Source organism: Crocodylus siamensis, chromosome 5, assembly GCF_052110815.1.
Source record: "Crocodylus siamensis isolate JL-2025a chromosome 5, ASM5211081v1, whole genome shotgun sequence".
In the NCBI taxonomy this organism is placed as follows: Eukaryota; Metazoa; Chordata; order Crocodylia; family Crocodylidae; genus Crocodylus; species Crocodylus siamensis.
In genome coordinates, this window is record NC_143399.1 from 4,724,659 (window position 1) to 4,742,517 (window position 17,859).

At 51.2% G+C, this 17,859-nt stretch overlaps 1 long non-coding RNA gene across 1 annotated transcript; it reads left to right on the top strand.

Moving 5' to 3' along the window:
- The first annotated feature begins 206 nt into the window (after window positions 1-206).
- LOC149863415 (uncharacterized) lies at window positions 207-6,310 on the top strand. The gene is made up of 3 exons (XR_016442600.1): window positions 207-483; window positions 5,938-6,088; window positions 6,187-6,310. It is a non-coding gene; the product is annotated as an uncharacterized LOC149863415 (long non-coding RNA).
- Window positions 6,311-17,859: the final 11,549 nt, after the last annotated feature.

The window sequence follows — 17,859 nt, forward strand, 5'->3', positions numbered from 1 at the left end:
CGGGGCAGTCTCTGCCCAAAGACCCTGCCACCCAGACAGACCACAGGCAGGAGAAGGGCGAGAGCCTCGCCTCTGTCGTAAAGAGGTCTGAGCTGCAGCAGTTAAACTTGTCACGTAAGAAGCCCGTGGCAGAAATTGGACTTCAATCTCGATTTCCAAACCTCAGTCCGTTGCCTTACCCACAAACCCTCCCCTCCGAAGAGACAGGGCCGCAGAGCCCGTGGCGATGCCGTGTGGGTTTCACCATGCAATTACACAGGTCGGTCCCAGAAAGAGAGTTAAATATCTAGTGTTTTCTTGTTCCTTCTCGGGGCTCTCGGGGAGGCAGATGGACAGACAGATGTTGCTCCTAGCCTCAGCGTGGGCTAGGGTGACCGGAGGAGTGAAGGACGCCCACGAAAACCACCCTCTTCGCATGTGGGATTACAGAAAAATCCGGCCGGCCGCTTTGCAGAGGCATAATGTTTCTTGCATTAAGAAGGGGTAAGTGTTGAATCTCCTGCCTTATCCAGTGCTGTCAAGATGATAAAGTGATTGTTTTAAAGGGCCTGATTTCAGTCCATAGTAACTACACGGGGGTCGGTGGAGTGGGATTTGTGTGACATCAGATACTGAAACCTCCAGCCCCTTCCAGCGCTGACCTCCGGGTCCTGGCCATATGCTCCCTGCTCTGCTATAAAGGACTGAGACCCTCCACCCCTGTGAGCAGGCCATCCATCTGACCCGTGGGGCTGTATACTTTTCATTAGGTGCACATGGCATGAATTGGCCAGAGTGAATCCCTATCTCAAGTGGTCCAACGGGCTCACATGGCCATTCTTTCTGCAGGCTCTTCTGGGTCTGCGACTGATGTGGGACAGAGGGTGTATACCCAGGTGAAAATAAAAACTGGCTCAGCAGTTAGGACATGAGCCCAGGCCAGAGGAGACTTGGTCTGATGCCTTCTTCTGCCACAGCTGTCCCACATGTCCTTGGGCACATCACTCAGAAGTAGATCCTAGGCTCTACATCATCCAGCTTTCAGGGGCTGGGCCTCCGGAGTGCAATGCAAAACCTAGCATTAGTGTTTTCTCTCTTGTCTGTGGAGGTAGTCGGGGGGCTCAAGAAGGTGGTAGAAAATAGATGCCCTCTGAGCCCTCTCCAGAGCTTAGGTCCTGGGGTTAGGGTTGCAGTCAGGTGCCTCCATACACAGCCCAGGACACTCTCCTGGGGTAAGATCTCAGCAAGGCTCGCTGCTTTAAACCTTGCCGAAGGAGGAGGTGGCTAAGGGCCCTCTCCCTACTTCTGTCCAACAGCCTAGTGGTTACAGCCCACCCAGACAGCAGGAGAAGGGGGCCCAGGCCCCTCTCGGTCACACTTCAGCTCCCACCTCTCAGTAGGCTGCCCCACTACCAGGCTGCCTGGGCTCAGTGAAGTCTTGCCTTCCAGGTTCAAGGACAGCGTGCCTAACTCCATGGTCTGCAATCCCATCTGGCCAGTCATCTCTCCCCTCCTCTCCTGGGGTCGGGGGGAAAACTCTGTGCCCAGCAGAAAAGTTTTCATTTGGATTTATTTGCCATGCAAGAAATGGGGCGGATCCTGGCTTATAGCAGCTGAGGGTCTATTTTCAATACACGTTTGTCTCCCCACTGCCGCGACCCCTGGAAACGTTCGATATTCCTTGCAAGCTCACATCGGCCATTCCCACCCCTTCGATCCAACAAGGGCTTTCTTACCCGCCTTGCGGCTGTGGCTCGTGATGTGCGCAGATTAACTAACAATGCGCTTGCTACGTGCAAGCAGCGGCAGGAAGGACCAGGGGCGCGGTGTATACCCAGGTATTAGGGAAGCATTGGCGAGGGAGCTCCCAAGAATGTTTCCGTCTGTCTCTGCAAAGGGAGAAACAATGCTGCTCGCCTCCCCTGCCCGACTGATGTGATGGAGGAGGCCACCCACTACGGCAGGGCTGTACTTAGCTCCGGCTGGGACCGGGAGGCTTTCTCCCCGAGCCTGAACGCTGAATCCAGCCTCCTGACACAGCTTGATGGATGACCCGGAGGGCGTCTCTGTCAGCGTCTTTCCCCTGCCAGCTCCGAGCGTGGTGCGAGGTGTGTGTAAGACCAGGTCTCTTATGCCAGGCCCCAAAAGGATGCTCTGATCCTCCGCTCCAGCAATTTGGCCCGAAGCAGGAGGGCCAAGGCGCAGCCCACGCCGCCCGGGCAGAGCCGGGGAAATTCCGAGTGGTAAATTCCCCGGCCCGGGGAGTTTTGGAGGCAGGGCCCTAATCACGGATTCGAGTTAAAGACAACAAAGCCTTTTTTTCTCAGCCCGACCTCCGCGTGCGGAGAGGAGTGTCCCGAAGGCTGAGCCAGGCTGCGATGCCGCTTGCACGCTGAAATGTGTCACGTTGGAAGCACAAGGCAAAAGTTTTGGGCATGTCCGATCGAAAGGGCCTTGTTTATTTGAGAACCTGGGCCTAAGGTAATGGAGGTGCCTCTGTATTGGGGGATCTCATTTAAAGACAGTTAATGCCCCCCCCCATTTGGGTTGGAAGCAAACAAAAATGCTCCGCAACATTGATGCACGTGCACCCCCTGTGATCGGCCGTGCGCCAGCCGCAGAACCAGAGGCGCCTTTCCAGTTTCGCCGCTGGCTTGGGGACCCCCTCCCCGTTGGCAATGTGGTGCCTCCCCAGACCCGGGAGGCACCAGTCGCCCATGTTCCAGATTAACCCATTTCTGCTTCCCCCAAATTTCCATTTTAGTTCAGCCCCCAAACCAAAAATGCCACCCATTGCCCAGCTCTACTCCCAAAGCCCCGTTCTCCCAAGAGCAGCTAATCTGGGATGTAGCGTTTTCCGTTGGAGCCCGCTAACAGTGCCCTGAAGGAGGAAGGAGAATGGCTTTCGTGCCACCTATTCTCCACCCTTCCATTTCCACCTTTTCCTGCCTCTTGCTGAACCCCCTAGCCTGCAATTTGGGTCTAGGTTAGGCTCTGGGTTTTGAAAGCCTCCCTGAAGAGGCATGCCTTTGCGTTCCAGTTGAGTTGCGTCTCTGGTTTTAGATGCTGGTCCTTCACTTTGACCTTTCCCTACTTGACAAACCCGCCCAAGTGGTCTTAGGATTCGATAGGGTTTGGGAAGGGTCTGCGAGCTGCTCGTGGAGATGATGGATTGAAAGGATCGTTTTAGCGGCAGAGTCAGCTGGCGGCGCGGGGTTCATTTACCCCTTTTGCAGTGTTTGTTTTCCATGCCGTCAGGTGTATTATATTGTTTGGAGCTTGTTGGGTCTCCTGAAGGGCTTTCTGAAGCTGCCCTTTTCACTGCAAAATCGAAGTAATTTAAAAAATACAATGCACAGATCGCTATTCCTTTTTTGTTTTCAAGTGGAACAAGCATCTGAAAGCATTCGCATCCTCCTGGAAACAACATCTGTAAAACCTTAAAGATGGTGGGGGGAGAGTCGGGGTGGGGAAGCAGGAGATTTACAACCTCCCACTGAAATATTGAAACAATTTTATTTCCCGGCAATTAACTCTGCTTGAAACATTTTTGTTTCCTATTAAAATCTCTCCACTAACATTTACACTCCTACAGTTAACAGTTTTTGGCCATCGCTGAATGCAGAAGGGGAAGATGTGCTCTTAACAGCAAACACATTTGTGTAGCATGATTTTTTCTTGTCTTTTTTGGCAAAATCTACAATAAGCCATTTGTTGTTGGTAGTAAACGTATCCACCACGCCGCGCGCTGGGAGTGGGCTGGTTGCTCCAGCAGAACGCAGGCTGGGTCGACGCGGCGTTGTGGAGAAATGCGGCCGGATCGTGGACCAACTGCTCTCGGGGACACCAGAGGAAACCGATATAACTTGGTTGCTTTCCAATGGCAATTTACTGACATTGGGAATTTACCAGCAAAGGCGGAGCGCCATCTGAATGAGTTGTCTAATGCACGACTATGCTTGCATGGTCAGTGTAGTAAGATGGTCAGCCTGGAGGTGCAGCATCCGGGGATGGAGACGAAGCTGTGCACCCTCCCAGAGACTCAGGCAGGACCGAGTGGATGAAATACAATCCTGTCCCGCCTTACTTGAGTCCCTGAAGACCTGTGAATGCAAAAAGCAGGTAGTTCCTCCTCCTCCTCCCTGCTTTTGGTGACTAAAGGGCAAGATGGTGGTAAGTTATGAAGAAGATCATGAATTTGCAGAGATGTGAACAAGATGGACTCCAATCCATTAGGCACCTAATCCACTTTGGTTCCCCATGGGCAGAATAGAAACTGGCTCCTCAGGTCCCCAGTCCAGCGCCATCGTCAGCTGCAGGCGCATCCCAGCTGCATTCATTGCTGCTGGTGAATCGTTGTTTGCTCCGTATTCATGGTCCCCTGCACAACGCACCCTTTTGCAATCATCCTATCAGCCGCCGGGCCTCCGAGGAGACTGATTAGTTGTGCAGCAAGAGATTTAGCTGAAATAAAGATGCTTTGCATGTGTTATCCAGATTGGAGCAAGCCAACCAAAACAACACGCATGCACAAATCAGACGGCCCACAGCTTGATGGTCTGTTACCAACCAGGTTGCATCTTTTTGCCAGGAGCTGTTTCCTCCTTGGGCATCTGATTATTGTGAGAGCTGGAAGGGCTGAATTTTGCGAGATGAGTTGCATGTTGGCATGTGATGGTTCGTCAGCGATGCTTCATCCTAATGCACGACACAGGGCCTCCGTGCAAAAATTGGAAACTCGAAACTGGGTGAGAGGAGAGCTGGAGCAAGCAGCTCCCAGCAAACTGAGCTGCGTCAGGGGGTCACTGCAGTCCACGTATCGCCTACCTAGAGAGGCCGAGGCCTCTGGTGTTTCTGCAGATCTCCCATGGCGGGTGGGTCTAGTCTCCTGTCCAGGCAAAGAGTTTCTCTTTGACATTAAGCTACAGGAAAACACAACTCTTTGATGGCAGCCGTGAAGGTGGCCCTGCCCCTGCTGTCATCTCTGATGTCACCCAACTTAAAATCCAGGGTTTCCTCATTTCATCTGAGCCCTCCAACCCCGTCAAAAGCACAGATCCTAATTTAGGTACTGCATCCAAACCAAAATGCAATGCCCAAAGCCCTCTCCTGCGAACTCTTCTTCTTTGACAGTCCCTTGCAGTCGAGGATGACCATCCTCCACGACTGTCTGATCTGTGCGGGCCGGTGACACTTATCAGGGATCGACAGGCTCTACCGCACCGGGTGGTGCTGGGTTCTTGATTTGGTCTGCAATACTCTGCTTCTGCCACTCCTGCTTTTCCATCTCTGGTTGTTGTCACAAGGTTTCAGAGTGCTGAGATCCCTGCAGCAGCCTCTTCCTTCATTCGGGGCGGTCCGGGGTGATGGTCTCCCACGAGGTGACATCCTGTGAATTAACACGGCTCGATCGAGTTCAGCATCTCCCAGCTCTGAGGCCACCAAACCCATGAGCTTTGCTTCCCCAGTTCTTCCTGACCATTTATTTTCATCCCTCATTCTCTTTTGATTTCCTAAATTGTTCGTGACATGGTCATTATAATCTTTTATTTATTTATTTTTGGGTGTGTAAGCTACCTTATCCAAGGACTATGTTGGCACAAGAACTGGCTACGAATGAGCCTAGGCAGGAGATCAGAAGGCTTCTGGCCATCAGAAGAGGGAGGTCCTGAAACGGTTTCTCAATGGGAGAAGTGGGGCCAAAAACGAGATAGCTCCAAGATGGAGTTTGGTCAGTTTAGCGGCAGGATGATGTGATTGTTTATGACAACAGGGCACTGGATCTGATGAAGGAGGAAGTCCCCTTTGCCCCTATTTTGGACTTGCCAGAGCCCTTATTCCAAAAAAGGGCCGTATCCAAGAAGAAGTACCGTTCCAAAATTATCTAGGATACTGGGGGCAAAATTAACTGTGTCATTGTCAGTGAATCTGCAACACTCCTCTATCTCTTCCTTACAGGACGGACACTTGCTAACAGAGCACAGGATCTGAGATGGAAGCTGCCAGCCAAACCCAGCAAAGATGTATGGTTATTAAATGTAGACGTGGGACTAGGGAGCTGCAAAGACCCTGCCAGTGATGGCAGATTGCAACCCCAGAAGCTTGTCAGGTAGCCCCTATGTTGGTGGTAGCTGAACACAGAGGGCCCTTACTGTTGGGTTCGTGTGCATATCATGTGCATATTTGTGCTTTTTCCTTCATTCACAGATCAGATACAATTGTCATCACCTCTAGGATGATTTGGGATCTCCCATCTTTTCCTTTCATCGCTGCCTCCCAATATACCAGCCAAGCGATTCGACTAATATCCGCTCATTCCCTTTCATCTGCTCCCCGGCGAGAGAATCGGTCAGTTTTTGCCATAGGCACGTGCTGTGTTTTGCTATTTGCTTCGGACAGCAGGTGGGAAAGTAAATGGGAATGCAGAGAAGCAAAGCTGAGGTCAAGCAGCAGTTTGGTGCAAAACTAGGAGTAGCGCCCAGGTCTTCTGAGGTCCTGGTCTCTGGCCTTCACTCAGGTGACTCGGTGTATCTGACCTGACTTGAAGGAATTACTCTTGTAGGTGACCGTCCCCCCTGGCCATTTGACCTTGGTCTCTGCTGAGACTGCCAGCATGGCCACTGCTCCATGCTGGTGGCATTTGGTGACATGGGCAGCGGGATACAACCCAGACATGGGGGGTCAGGGTCCAGAAACCAGCGTTCAGAGATAAAGTCCAGACACCAAAGGTGAGGGTCACAATACCAGGTGTGAGTCTGAACCCAACGTATCAAGCTGGAGGTTGAGATAGGTCTGTGCTCCAGGCCTGGTTAGAAGTGGGATTTGGGGAGTTTAGGATGCACCAACATCTCCCCACAGGCTGCCTGGCAGTCCCCACACCAACACTTTTTGCTTCCTTGACCTAAAGTATCTTCAAGCCACCGCTGCAGCGATGAACACCTCCTCGGCCCACAGCCCGTTCCTGAGCAGGGTGTCTCAGGACCAGCCCCCAATCAAGCTGCAAATGCTTTGAAGCAAAGATCTTGCTCGGTGGCTTTGGCTCCTTTTGTGCGGTGCCGCGCATGTGGGAAAGCAGTTCTTTCTCTGCAAGAGCAGGTTTCTTTGCACCCCTCTGCTGCAGCGGGCCACGCGGTTTGATCCGGGGCCTCATATTCTCCTCCGCGCTGGGACGCGGGTGTTTTGTGCATGTGTTTGTTATGATTACATTAAGAATAATATTATGGGAGCGGATGGCTAATCCTGCATTGTGGATACGTGACATCTGAAATGAGAAAACAAACCTGGCAGCACTTAACGTGAGTGACAGGCCTGGCTCAGCCCCGAAAGCCGTCAGAACTTGTATGACCTTGTAACCAGACCTCTGAGGCTGACTGACAGCCCTTTTACGGCCGAATTAGCGCTTATCTGACCTTGTTTATCCTGGGATCCACCTGAATAGCAGCAGACATGTCCAGGTACATGAAGGCTTCAGCCAAAAATGTTTGCTCAGGTATTACCGACAGAGTTCACTTAGATGTAATATCTCCCGTGCGGCTCCGGCTGGGCGGACGGCAGTGGTTTCTCCAGAGGGCAGGGTCATTGCAAAGCTGAGCTCGACTGGAGTTTGGGCTCAGCGCAGACCTGTGTTGTAGTTTGGTGTTTCTTGTCTCGCTGGGTTTTCTTTTTTCTGAGCAAGTCTAAGCAAGGGGCTGGCTTTTGGGCAGGGCAGGGGGTATAGCAAAGGGAGGGGGAATTTTTTTAATGCTCATTTTCTAATTCAGTCATCTCCCCCTTACCCCATAGCAGGCACTCCGTGTTGCATGGGGTTTCAAAGTGCTCCCCGAGGCGTCCCGGGGCGTTAAACGCCTTCCTCGTGTCCTGTCCTGGAACGAGGTACTGTGGGGTGAGTGCAAAAGGACTGGGTTGAGTGGGATCGGCAGGGTGCAAACATAGGCGGCTACAAGTCCAACTTGCCCTCGATGCAAAATGCCCTGCATGGTAGGGATGCTGCCGGTGGCAACGTCGTCTCTCTGCCCCCTGCTTGAAATCCACTTGATCCCTGTCTCTGATGCCCAGCCCGTGGGATCCTGGATGAAGAGGGACTCTGCAGCCAGGTCTGCTGTGGATGGGGAGGGTGGGGGATCAGAGTATTTCCTCCTGGAAGTGAACAGCCAGGGTCGTCGCTTGGGTCCAGCCTTGGGGAGACAACGTGGGCCTTTCCTTCCAGTTTGCTGTCAGCAGAATTGATCCCCGCCCCCAGCTTTGTTAGCAACACTTTTCTCCTTCCTTATGGGCCGCTCACGCTGCCTATGCCAGCAACCGCTGTCCAAGTGCCTGCTGCAGTCACTGGCTGCTTAACGGCAGGGAAGCAGATTTGAAGCAGCAGAGACAGAAGGAGCCTTGGCTGAGACTTCTGGACACAGGTCCTGTGGCTTGTGCTCCTGACAGACTGATTTCACGCACCCCATCCTCCCCAAAGCCCTCGATGAGGTCTCCCTCAAGCTGCGGCCCGGATTTTGCCCTCGTGAAACAGACTGAAGAGCTGCTTTGTCCTTTTGGGATGAGTCCCCACTACCCCGAGGCTGAAGGGCCAGGGACCGACCCTGCCACGGGCATTTCCCACTGATTGCCACCAGTGGTCCCTCAGCCATTGATCGCTCTTGCACGCGGCTGACTCGCCCGCCGTGGTTGTAAACCAGCTTTGGCATCCTGTTCTTTTCTCACCAATGTTTTTTTCCGCTCCACCCCCATAAACTTACTCACCAGAGGTCACATCTGAAGACATTTATTTCCAGGCGATCCACACGGAAGTGATTATGACCCTTTGGAGGAATGAAAAATCAAACGGCACAATCAAGCAGCTCCAGGGGATGCCACCACCTCAGCTATTACCATCCAAATGCCCTAAACCGCACCCCTAGATTTCTGTATGGGTCCTCATTGCTTGACCCTCTGTCTCCGGACAACATCATTGCTTAGTTTTTAACCCTCGGAAAACACTTTGCTACAGTCTCTCCCATCCTCTTCAAAGTAGCCTGTTTGCTTTGCTAAAGTTGCTGTTCCTAATCATCCACCGTGAAGGAGCCTGCACGCTGAGGCAGTGCCGTGATGGGTACTTTCTGGTGGCAGAGTCCTGGGAGAGAGACCCGACGGGGCGTGGGATGGGGTCAGTCCTCGTTGTACTTCTTTGCGTTGGGTGTAGGCAAACCTGAACGAAGAGGAGTCAAGAGGAAGAACAGCTTTGAGGTTAAGACACAGGACTAGAGAGCTGGGCTGGTACCAGCACAGATGTCCATGCTGGGATGGTCCTTTCAGAAAGCAAATGTCCTCTGATCTTGAAGGAAAATATTGGTTAATTCCCTTGTATTGCCATGAATGCTTTCTGATTCACCCTCCTCTTCCTCGAGTATGGTTTCAGTGGTTCCCTTGTTTCTTCCCTTACGTTCACCCTGGCTTTGCACATCTGGGTTCCCGCCAGTGCAAGAGGTTACTAGCAAGATGACTATTGGGGAATGGTGAAAAGGCCACCAAGGGAAATGGGGAATTGGTAGAAAGCCCTTCGTGAGGGTCACTCCAGTTGCACATGAGAGAAGACTGTGGAGATGAATCCTCCTTTAGCTGAGAGGAGGAAAGGATGGAGCAACCAATGCTTTTCACCTTGAACGTCTGTGGACTACCCGTGTCCTAAGGGAAAAAGTGCAATGGGAAAATTAGAAATGATGATGATGGTGGGCAGGAACTCAGCTCTGTTCCCCGGTGTGGTGCTCAGAGTGAGATGACCACAAAAATGTAGAGAAATAGTGCTGGGAGGTAGTGTGAGCTAGCGGTTAGGGAACTTGTCTGGGGTCAGTTTCTCTTTTTGGCTCACGGCCTTGTGGAAAAGTCTCTTCACCTTCACATTTCCTTGTCTGACTTGTCTGCCTTATCTGCCTAGATGCTAACTTCTCTGAGCAGAGCTGCTCTCTTGTTCTGTGCTAGCACCTTGCCCTAAAGGGTCCTGCTAGGGCCTGAGGACCCTGCAGTGTCTCTCATATGTCCTACGGCAGCGGTAAAGCACTGGACGCCTCCGGCAGGAAGGGCTCTGTGCTTTGGGGCTGGAAATCCCTGTATTGCCGTGACAAAGCAGCGGAAACATCTTCATTTTGGGCCCCGGCAGCATCAAGAGGACGCTCCATTGCATCCCAAATGTGTGTTCAATGCACTTCCCTCCACTCCAGTGTTATCTGTCTTCATCTGGGGGCACAGGAATTTCAGGCGTCTGGTTCCCTCGGTCCCGTCTTCACACGGCGCTCCCTTCCAGCCCGGCAGAAGCTGTCACTTCAGTGCAGCGCAAGGGCGGGACGGCCTGAGTGCATTACTCAGCCCCGCGTGGCCTGTCACAAAGCAAAGGGGGGAGGCCGGAGTGGGAAGGAGGTTATTGTAGAGGAGCTAAAGGTCTCTGACACCTATTGACTCTGACAGGATCTACTGGTAGATCCCACCCCCAATAATTATAGTTTTAGCGAGATGCTGCCGATTTAAGGCTCAAGTTGCCAACCGCAGCATCACTGACATAAGCAACAAGGTCCTGAGTCTCGAAAAACATACGTTTGGTCTTTGCCTGTACCCAAGACCTCTGTTAAAACCTAGGCGAGCTCCCTCCGTGTTAGCTGTAATTGGGCCTGGAGGGCAAAGGACTTAAATCAAGGCACTGCGATGCTGATTTTTTACAAGGGCTCATCCTGCCCCTGCTGACTTCAAGGAGGAGCTGGTAAGAATGGAGGCTGGGGACAAAGGTTGCTCCTATTTTGGAGCAACACCTGTCAATGGTGATTTAGGGGCTGTATGCCCACACTTGGGAAGCACTACTGGGCCTGTTACAAAGCATATCAAAGTCAATGGGGTGACTCCCATTATCTTCAGTTGTCTGTGGTCTTCTTCTGAAGATGGACTTTACTCGTGCAGAGATCGGTCCCAAGAACTGTGACCCCTCCCTCTGACACCACCAAGGAGCTCACTACGTTGGGTCTCCATCCTAAATCCCTTAGCAGTGGGAATCAAAGGGGTCCCATGACCACGGCACACTGACGAGTAACAGGGAGAGGCCAGGTGCTCTCACCTCCTACTGAGGGGGCTGAGCACCTCTGGTGAAAGTCCCAACCCCCTTTTCCATCCCTTTGTTCTGAAACTAGAAGCACGGTGAAATAGCAGACATGGCTTGCGAGCCATGGGGATCTTTGTCCCTTGGCCATGGCCACATGGATTATCACAGCAATGAGAAGGACGAAAGTCAGCTCAGCCTTCATCTGAAGCACAGGAAGTCCATGAGGCATGGACTCTGGTGTTCATCTGAGCAGTTTTGATGCCGTTCAGCGGGGGCAGGAGTGCACACACACACACACACGCACACACGCACACACACGCACACAACTTTCTTCAATGAGCTGTAATGAACCTCCTGTCGAAGAAGCATCGCTTTACTAGTTGCACACACATTTTGGCCAGAATAGATTGGGATAGGGCACGGCTCTTATGGCCCACCTTTTCTAGGGTCTTCCTCAAGAGGCAATCAGGCCACCCCTGAATAGTGGTTTTTGGATGGCTTGGTAGCTACCTCAGGTTCCTTATGCCCCTTATGGAGCCATGCAACCATCACACCAAGACCCAGGGCTGCACACAGGCATGGGCAAACTGGGTGGCTGCCTGGGGCCTGGACAGAAAGGGGGCCCAAAAACGGTAATTTTTTTCCTGTTGTCTGATTATTATTATTATTATCTCTGGTGAAGGGGGGGCCCGATGCTAAAAGTTCACCTGGAGCTGCCAGGAAACTAGGTATGGTGCTGCCAAGACCTTCGATGAGTACACCTAGGCAGGAGTATGGAGGAATGGAGGTTGCCCTAGATCAACCATCCCCCCCTTTAGACCACTGAGACAGAGTCCATAGGCCAGACCAAGTCCAGATGTTCAGTGCCCCAAAATGGTTGTAGCTTTTGCTAGAGAACAACAGATAAAAACTACAGCTGACTGCCTAACACCTCGGAGAAGGTGCATTTCTGCAAGGGTGATGTCTCTTAGCCTTTCTCCAACCAAGGGGTGCCCAAAGGTCAGTCGGGGCTAGGGTTTTGTGGCACCCTATACTTGCCTTACTACGGAGGTTGCAATATTATGGCATTTTATAGGACCTACACCACCATGAGTAGTCCCACCACAGTGCTGCCAGGTCCTCCACTCAGATGCAGTTTCTGGACAGACCCAGGACCATACTTGCATGTGGTTGCATCCTAAAACACGTATGCATGAGCTCAATTGTAAGTGAAGGTCAGCCCATATGTGTTTTTGGGATGGGGACTTAGCTAAAGTGACCAACTATCCCAAAGGATTCATAAAGGAGTTTTAAAATATGGCCTTTAGTTTCTTTGTGTCTTGGTTTTCCTTCTGTACCTCATGGGGGTACTTAGATAGTATGCTGATGGAGTGAGATGGATGGATGGATGGATGATATCACTTTCTTCCTACTGGACTTTCCCACCTTGCTATTACAATGGGCCCCAGTATTCAAGACTCTGGGTCCTAAACTATGGCATGATTTGGTTGTATTGTTATTAAAGAACATCCGAGTCCCATCCCAGGCATGGGTGCCCTCAAGGGATGGATGAAGTGATACGCGTGCTCCTAGATTGACTTCTACACATTCGAAATTAGGATTGCTCAGCTAGGTACCATGCTGCTGGCATCTAAGGGAGAACCTCCTTTGTCCCTCATGGTAGAAGTGGTCTGTGTCTTCGGATCAGGAAGGCCAGAGCTCTACAGCCATGCTCACTTGGAAGGTCTGAGTGTCCTTGGAGAGCTGCCGATGGGGTACAATGTCAAGGTAATTAATGGCTTGTATTGATGCCATTCTTTAAGTGCACCCCGAGTGTTGAATACTGTGTCACATTGTAATAGCAAGGAGAGGGGGTCCAGCAGGAAAAAGGACCATCAGCATTTGAGGTTGGTCGTAAGGAACTCTGGGATTTTTTAAACATAATCTCCCTAGTAACCCTAAAGTCATTGGGTTACATTTTGGGAGATGCCTGAGTTCCACCAAAGGTCTGGGTGGGGTCATGGGCATGTTTCCACCATTTCCCTGCTGTGCTCTGGATTGCTGCCACAAATGATGCCCTACATCCACTCCCTCCCTCTTCGCTCACAACACTTTCCCCCCAAAGGATGTAACGCAGCCACCTTTGAGTGGCCCTGAGCACATGCCTGTAAGCCTGCCCAAGAAAGCCTGAGGGCTGCCCTAAGCATGGCTGTGGTAGACACGGATCAGGAGTGAATGTGGCATGTACCACAGCAGTGCTCCTAGGCACGGCAGGGTATGGAGCCCCTAAATCCCTTGGGTGCTTTTCACCCTGTCACCCCTCATCACCATCACTGCTATTCTGCAGGTGTCCTGCGGGGGATTTGGTAAATACTCACTGGGAAATCCCAATGCTGCAGGGGTACAAGGGAACTCACCACTTGTAAAGCAAACGTGTATGGTTTGTGTTGTGCTTTTCCCCTTTTTGTCTAGGTGCCATCTTCCCTTCTCCTCCTGATTGCAGCGTTTGCAATCGGTGGAGTTCCTCCTGCTCTAAACTAGCATAAAGGAGAGGAGAGGAGAGTTGGGCCTTGGCTATAGTAATGGCAACATGCACAGTAGATGTATACGGCAGTGGCTCAGCTCCTGCTTATCAGGGGCATTTGGTCACATCCTGCTGCCTTTCACTGGAGCTTGCAGCATTTGACACCTCTGTATATCAGGCCCTTTCACTGACTTGAAGGGCTTGGGGTTGTAGTATCCAGGGGCACGTCCACACATGCAGGCATGTGCACTCGCAGCTGCTCAAGTAGCAGCGGCACAAATTTGTGCCTGAGATTTGTGCCTCAGTATACATGCTGGAACGTGCAAATTGTGCCAGCTGGGACAAATTGACCCTGCCCAGCTCCCCCTAGATCTTCAGCCAGAGGGACCTAGAGGCTGAGGCCCAGGGCCTGAGCCACTACTGCCAGTCATTCCCTGCTTCTATTTCCTCCAACGTGCTGGAGCCGCAGTGGGCATGCAGCAGGCATGCAGATCCTGTAGCCGGGTGCCCGAGCATCTCCTTGGAGTACCCAGCCTCCCATTGCTTCTGGGCATGCTCCGGGAGCTACTTTTCTGGCATGTTTTCTTTTCCCCAGCATCAAACTTAGAGTCTGTGCTGTCAATCTGCAGCACGGAGAACATTTGTTAGTTCACGGTGTGCCTTCTCCAGCATCTCAAATTGCTTTGAGATGCCGCAGGAGACATGTGCTAGCTTATCTGGACACGGCCTATGAGCTCTCCCAGCAGTGTCAAACGTATGGCCTGTGGAGCCGATTCATCTGACCTGCTGGGTTATTGACAGGCCAGGAAATTTGGGGTGCGGCCAGCAGGAACCAGGCCCTGCTATGCTTTTGGACATGGGTGTCAGCAGCTGATGGGTGAAAGAGGACTACACCAACCACCCTGCTTGCCCTATGACCTGGTGGCCTGCTGCCACCACTGCTTATGCCACCTCTGTCATGGCAAGTGTCCACTTGCCACACCACTGCAAGCTCCAGCTCTGAGCTGTTTGACCACGTGACTGCTCTTCTGGTGGTATACACACGTGTTGTTGGGCCTGAAATTGGTGTTTTGCATTCTTGTAGACTCTTTCAACTAGGAGTAGCAAAATGCTTTACAAGTCCTCGCTTCCCAGTACCATGCCAAGGTGGGTGGGTTTTACCTTCACTTTACAAATAGGGAAATAGAGGCACAGGGAAATTAAATGACTTCTGCAGGCTTGTACATGGCCAAGGAAGACGGCCCTTTGCCCCCGCAGATCCTGCCCATGAAGAGCCCTTTAGTCCAGATCCAGCCTGGGCAATGGGGTGAGTCTGACATGCCAGTGCTGACCCGCCTTCCTGCTGCATGGCTTAGGCTTGGCAGAGAGTTCCTGACAGTGGCTAAAGACGGCCACATGCCAGGAAAAAAAGTATTTTCCCACTAGGGAAAGGTCATCTGTGAAATTTCAGGAACAATTGCCATGTTCTCTAACCGTCCCCTTGTTTTGTAATTGCGTGTCAGACCAAGTGCACTCCAAATGTAAGCCGGGTTGGATACAAGGAGAGTGAAATGAGATAATCCATGTTTTCATCATTCATAGGCCGCTCTTTTCACAGGCCGTGGGCCGTACTTTATTAGGTCGAGCAGCTCTGGGTCTGTAAGAAAGACCCAGGCCTTTCTCATCCGTATGAGAATAGGCCAGTGAATGGTTTCCAAGTGTTTACTCAGCATTTGTCTCCTGGTTCATCAGAGAAATGGGGAGGGGGTGCCGACAGCTCTTTTGTCCGGCTGAACGGCCTGATGTGTTATGACAATGTTCCATGAATATGCAGAATGGCAGGAGGGATTAGACCCAGTACAATTCCCCTCAGGCATTTTTTTTTCGCCTGGGACGTTCAGAGCTTTAAGGGTGACCTGTTCGCAGTCGGGGCACTAAACATCAGATTTTCCTGCAGATAGGGGTGTAAAAATCCCACACTTGTCCAAAGCTGTTAGCATCTGACTTGAAGGTTGGCCGGTCTTACTCACTGCCCTCTCTTTATAATGTTTCGACTGGCAGTAATGGCCTAATCGAAGGCTTTGTTTTTAGGAGACATGAAAATTTCAGGGCGTAATTAACGCTTGAGTCAATCGATGACACATGCAGCCCAGGCCAATGGGAGGATAACTGGCTTAGTCTGAACGGATTGGGTTTTTTTTCTCTTGCCTCCTACTATTATGACTGTGTTGCTACGGATGGTCACAGTACTATTTCCTGGTGAATCTTCTTGCTTACCCCAGGCCTGGCGACGTTAAGATTCAAAGCGTATTGTTTGAGATGAATTGAAACGAAGTCACGTTGTGAAGCACGTGGCAAAGGGCTGGTGGGGATTCATGTCATTATGAAACAAAATAAGACCCAATAGTCCGAAGACCAGCTCTGAGGACAGGTGATGTGTGGTCCCACGGACGGATATCTGGGACAGGGTTTGGGAGATCAGGATACTCATCCCGGTTCTGATCTGCAGGTGAACTCAGCTGTTGTCCATGCCTCAGTTTCCCTACCGCCCTTCCCTTTGGATCAGGGTTGTTCAGTGCTACTGTAACACTCGCATAGCTCCATTGACTTAAATGAAGCTCTGATGCTTTGCTCCAGCTAAGAAGATGGCTGGCAGAGGATAACAACCAACTGGCTGCATCTACACATGTGCATTTACTGAGCAGTAAACAAAATTAGTGCACAGTGCAGGCACGCGTCTATATGTGCATACCCATACTGTGCAGAACAGATGGTGATTTATGCTGACTTGAGTGTAAATTTTATACCTGCAGGATGCAGGTATCAAATTTATGCCCGATTAATTACTGTGCAGTAATGGACATGTAGATGCCTTACCGCACAGTAACACTGTGGGTGTGGACTGTGGGTGTGGACTGATTAGTCCCAAATCATTCCACATATCATGTAAATGTGCTTTAATGCTTGCATGTGTAGACGCCAGCCTATACCCACTCACTGCACAGTAAATTTAAGCTGGCATATATGTACATGTAGACATGCCCACTGTGCACTGCTGTATATCATCGTGCCAGCAGGTCAAAGGCAGTGATTCACCCCCTCTATTCAGCACTGGGGAGGCCACATTTGGAGTCCTGGGTCCAGTTTTGGGTCCCCCACTAAAGAAAGGATGTGGACAAGTTGGAGAGAGTCCAGTGGAGGGCAATGGAAATGGTTTGGGGCCTGGAGGACATGATTTATGAGGAAACTGAGCTTATTTAGTCTGCAAAAGAGAAGACGGAGCAGGGATTGAATAGCAACCTTCAACTTCCTGCAGAGGGGTTGCAAAGAGGATGGAGCTGGACTGCTCTCAGTGGGGGCAGGTGATAGGACAAGGAGCAATGGGCTCAAGTTGCAGCAAGGGAAGTTGAGGTTGGAGATTAGGAAAAACTTTCTCACTAGGAGGGTGGTGCAGCACTGGAACAGATTACCTAGAGCAGTTATGGACTCTCCATCCTTGGAGGTTTTTAAGGCCTGGCTCAACAAAGCCTTGGCTGAAATGATAGAGTTGGAGATGGTCCTGCTTTGAACAGGGGGTTGGACTAGATGACCTCCCAAGGTCCCTTCCAACCCCCATTTTCTATGATTTTATAATGTCTCATGTCCAAAGAGAAGATGAAACAGCCCCTAAGGACTTACATGCTGTCAGGATATTCTAAAAAAGACCACATTTTCAGATACCCAAGCTAACCGGAGGCAGTCTGGTGACTCTAGCATGGAGTTTAGCTAGCTCCAAATTTACCCTGCAGGATATCTTGACTGCACACTGCAGCATGTTTTCAGACTGAGCAGCCTCAGACCCTGCGGGGTGGAGGTGGTCAGGAGCAGTTCTCTTCAGTGGACCTTTGATCTTTCCACCATGGGATGGATTGGTTCTGCAGAAGATATCTGTCCAGACATCCTGCCTAAAAGCAAGCCCTGTTCCCAGACAATCTTGTTTCTACACTGCAGATCTCACTCAGGCTTGTGACTGGCTCAAGTAGGATCTGTTCTGCCATATAAAGTATAGCCTAGATCAGTGATTCTCAGCCGGGGTGCCATAGCACCCTGATTCACAAAATAAACCCAGAGATTTCAAATAGAAACCCATAGCTGGGGGCTTTCTGAGATCTTGGCAACAATAAAAACCCCTGCTGTATTATTTTTCTGCGCTCAGAAAAGTGAAAACTAAGAGCTGGCATTTTCTGAGGGTTACCTTGAGTCTATCCAGTGCCTTGAGTCTGAAAAGTTTCATAGATTTCATAGACATCAGGGCTGGAAGGGACCTCGGGAGATCTTCGAGTCCAGCCCCGTGCCC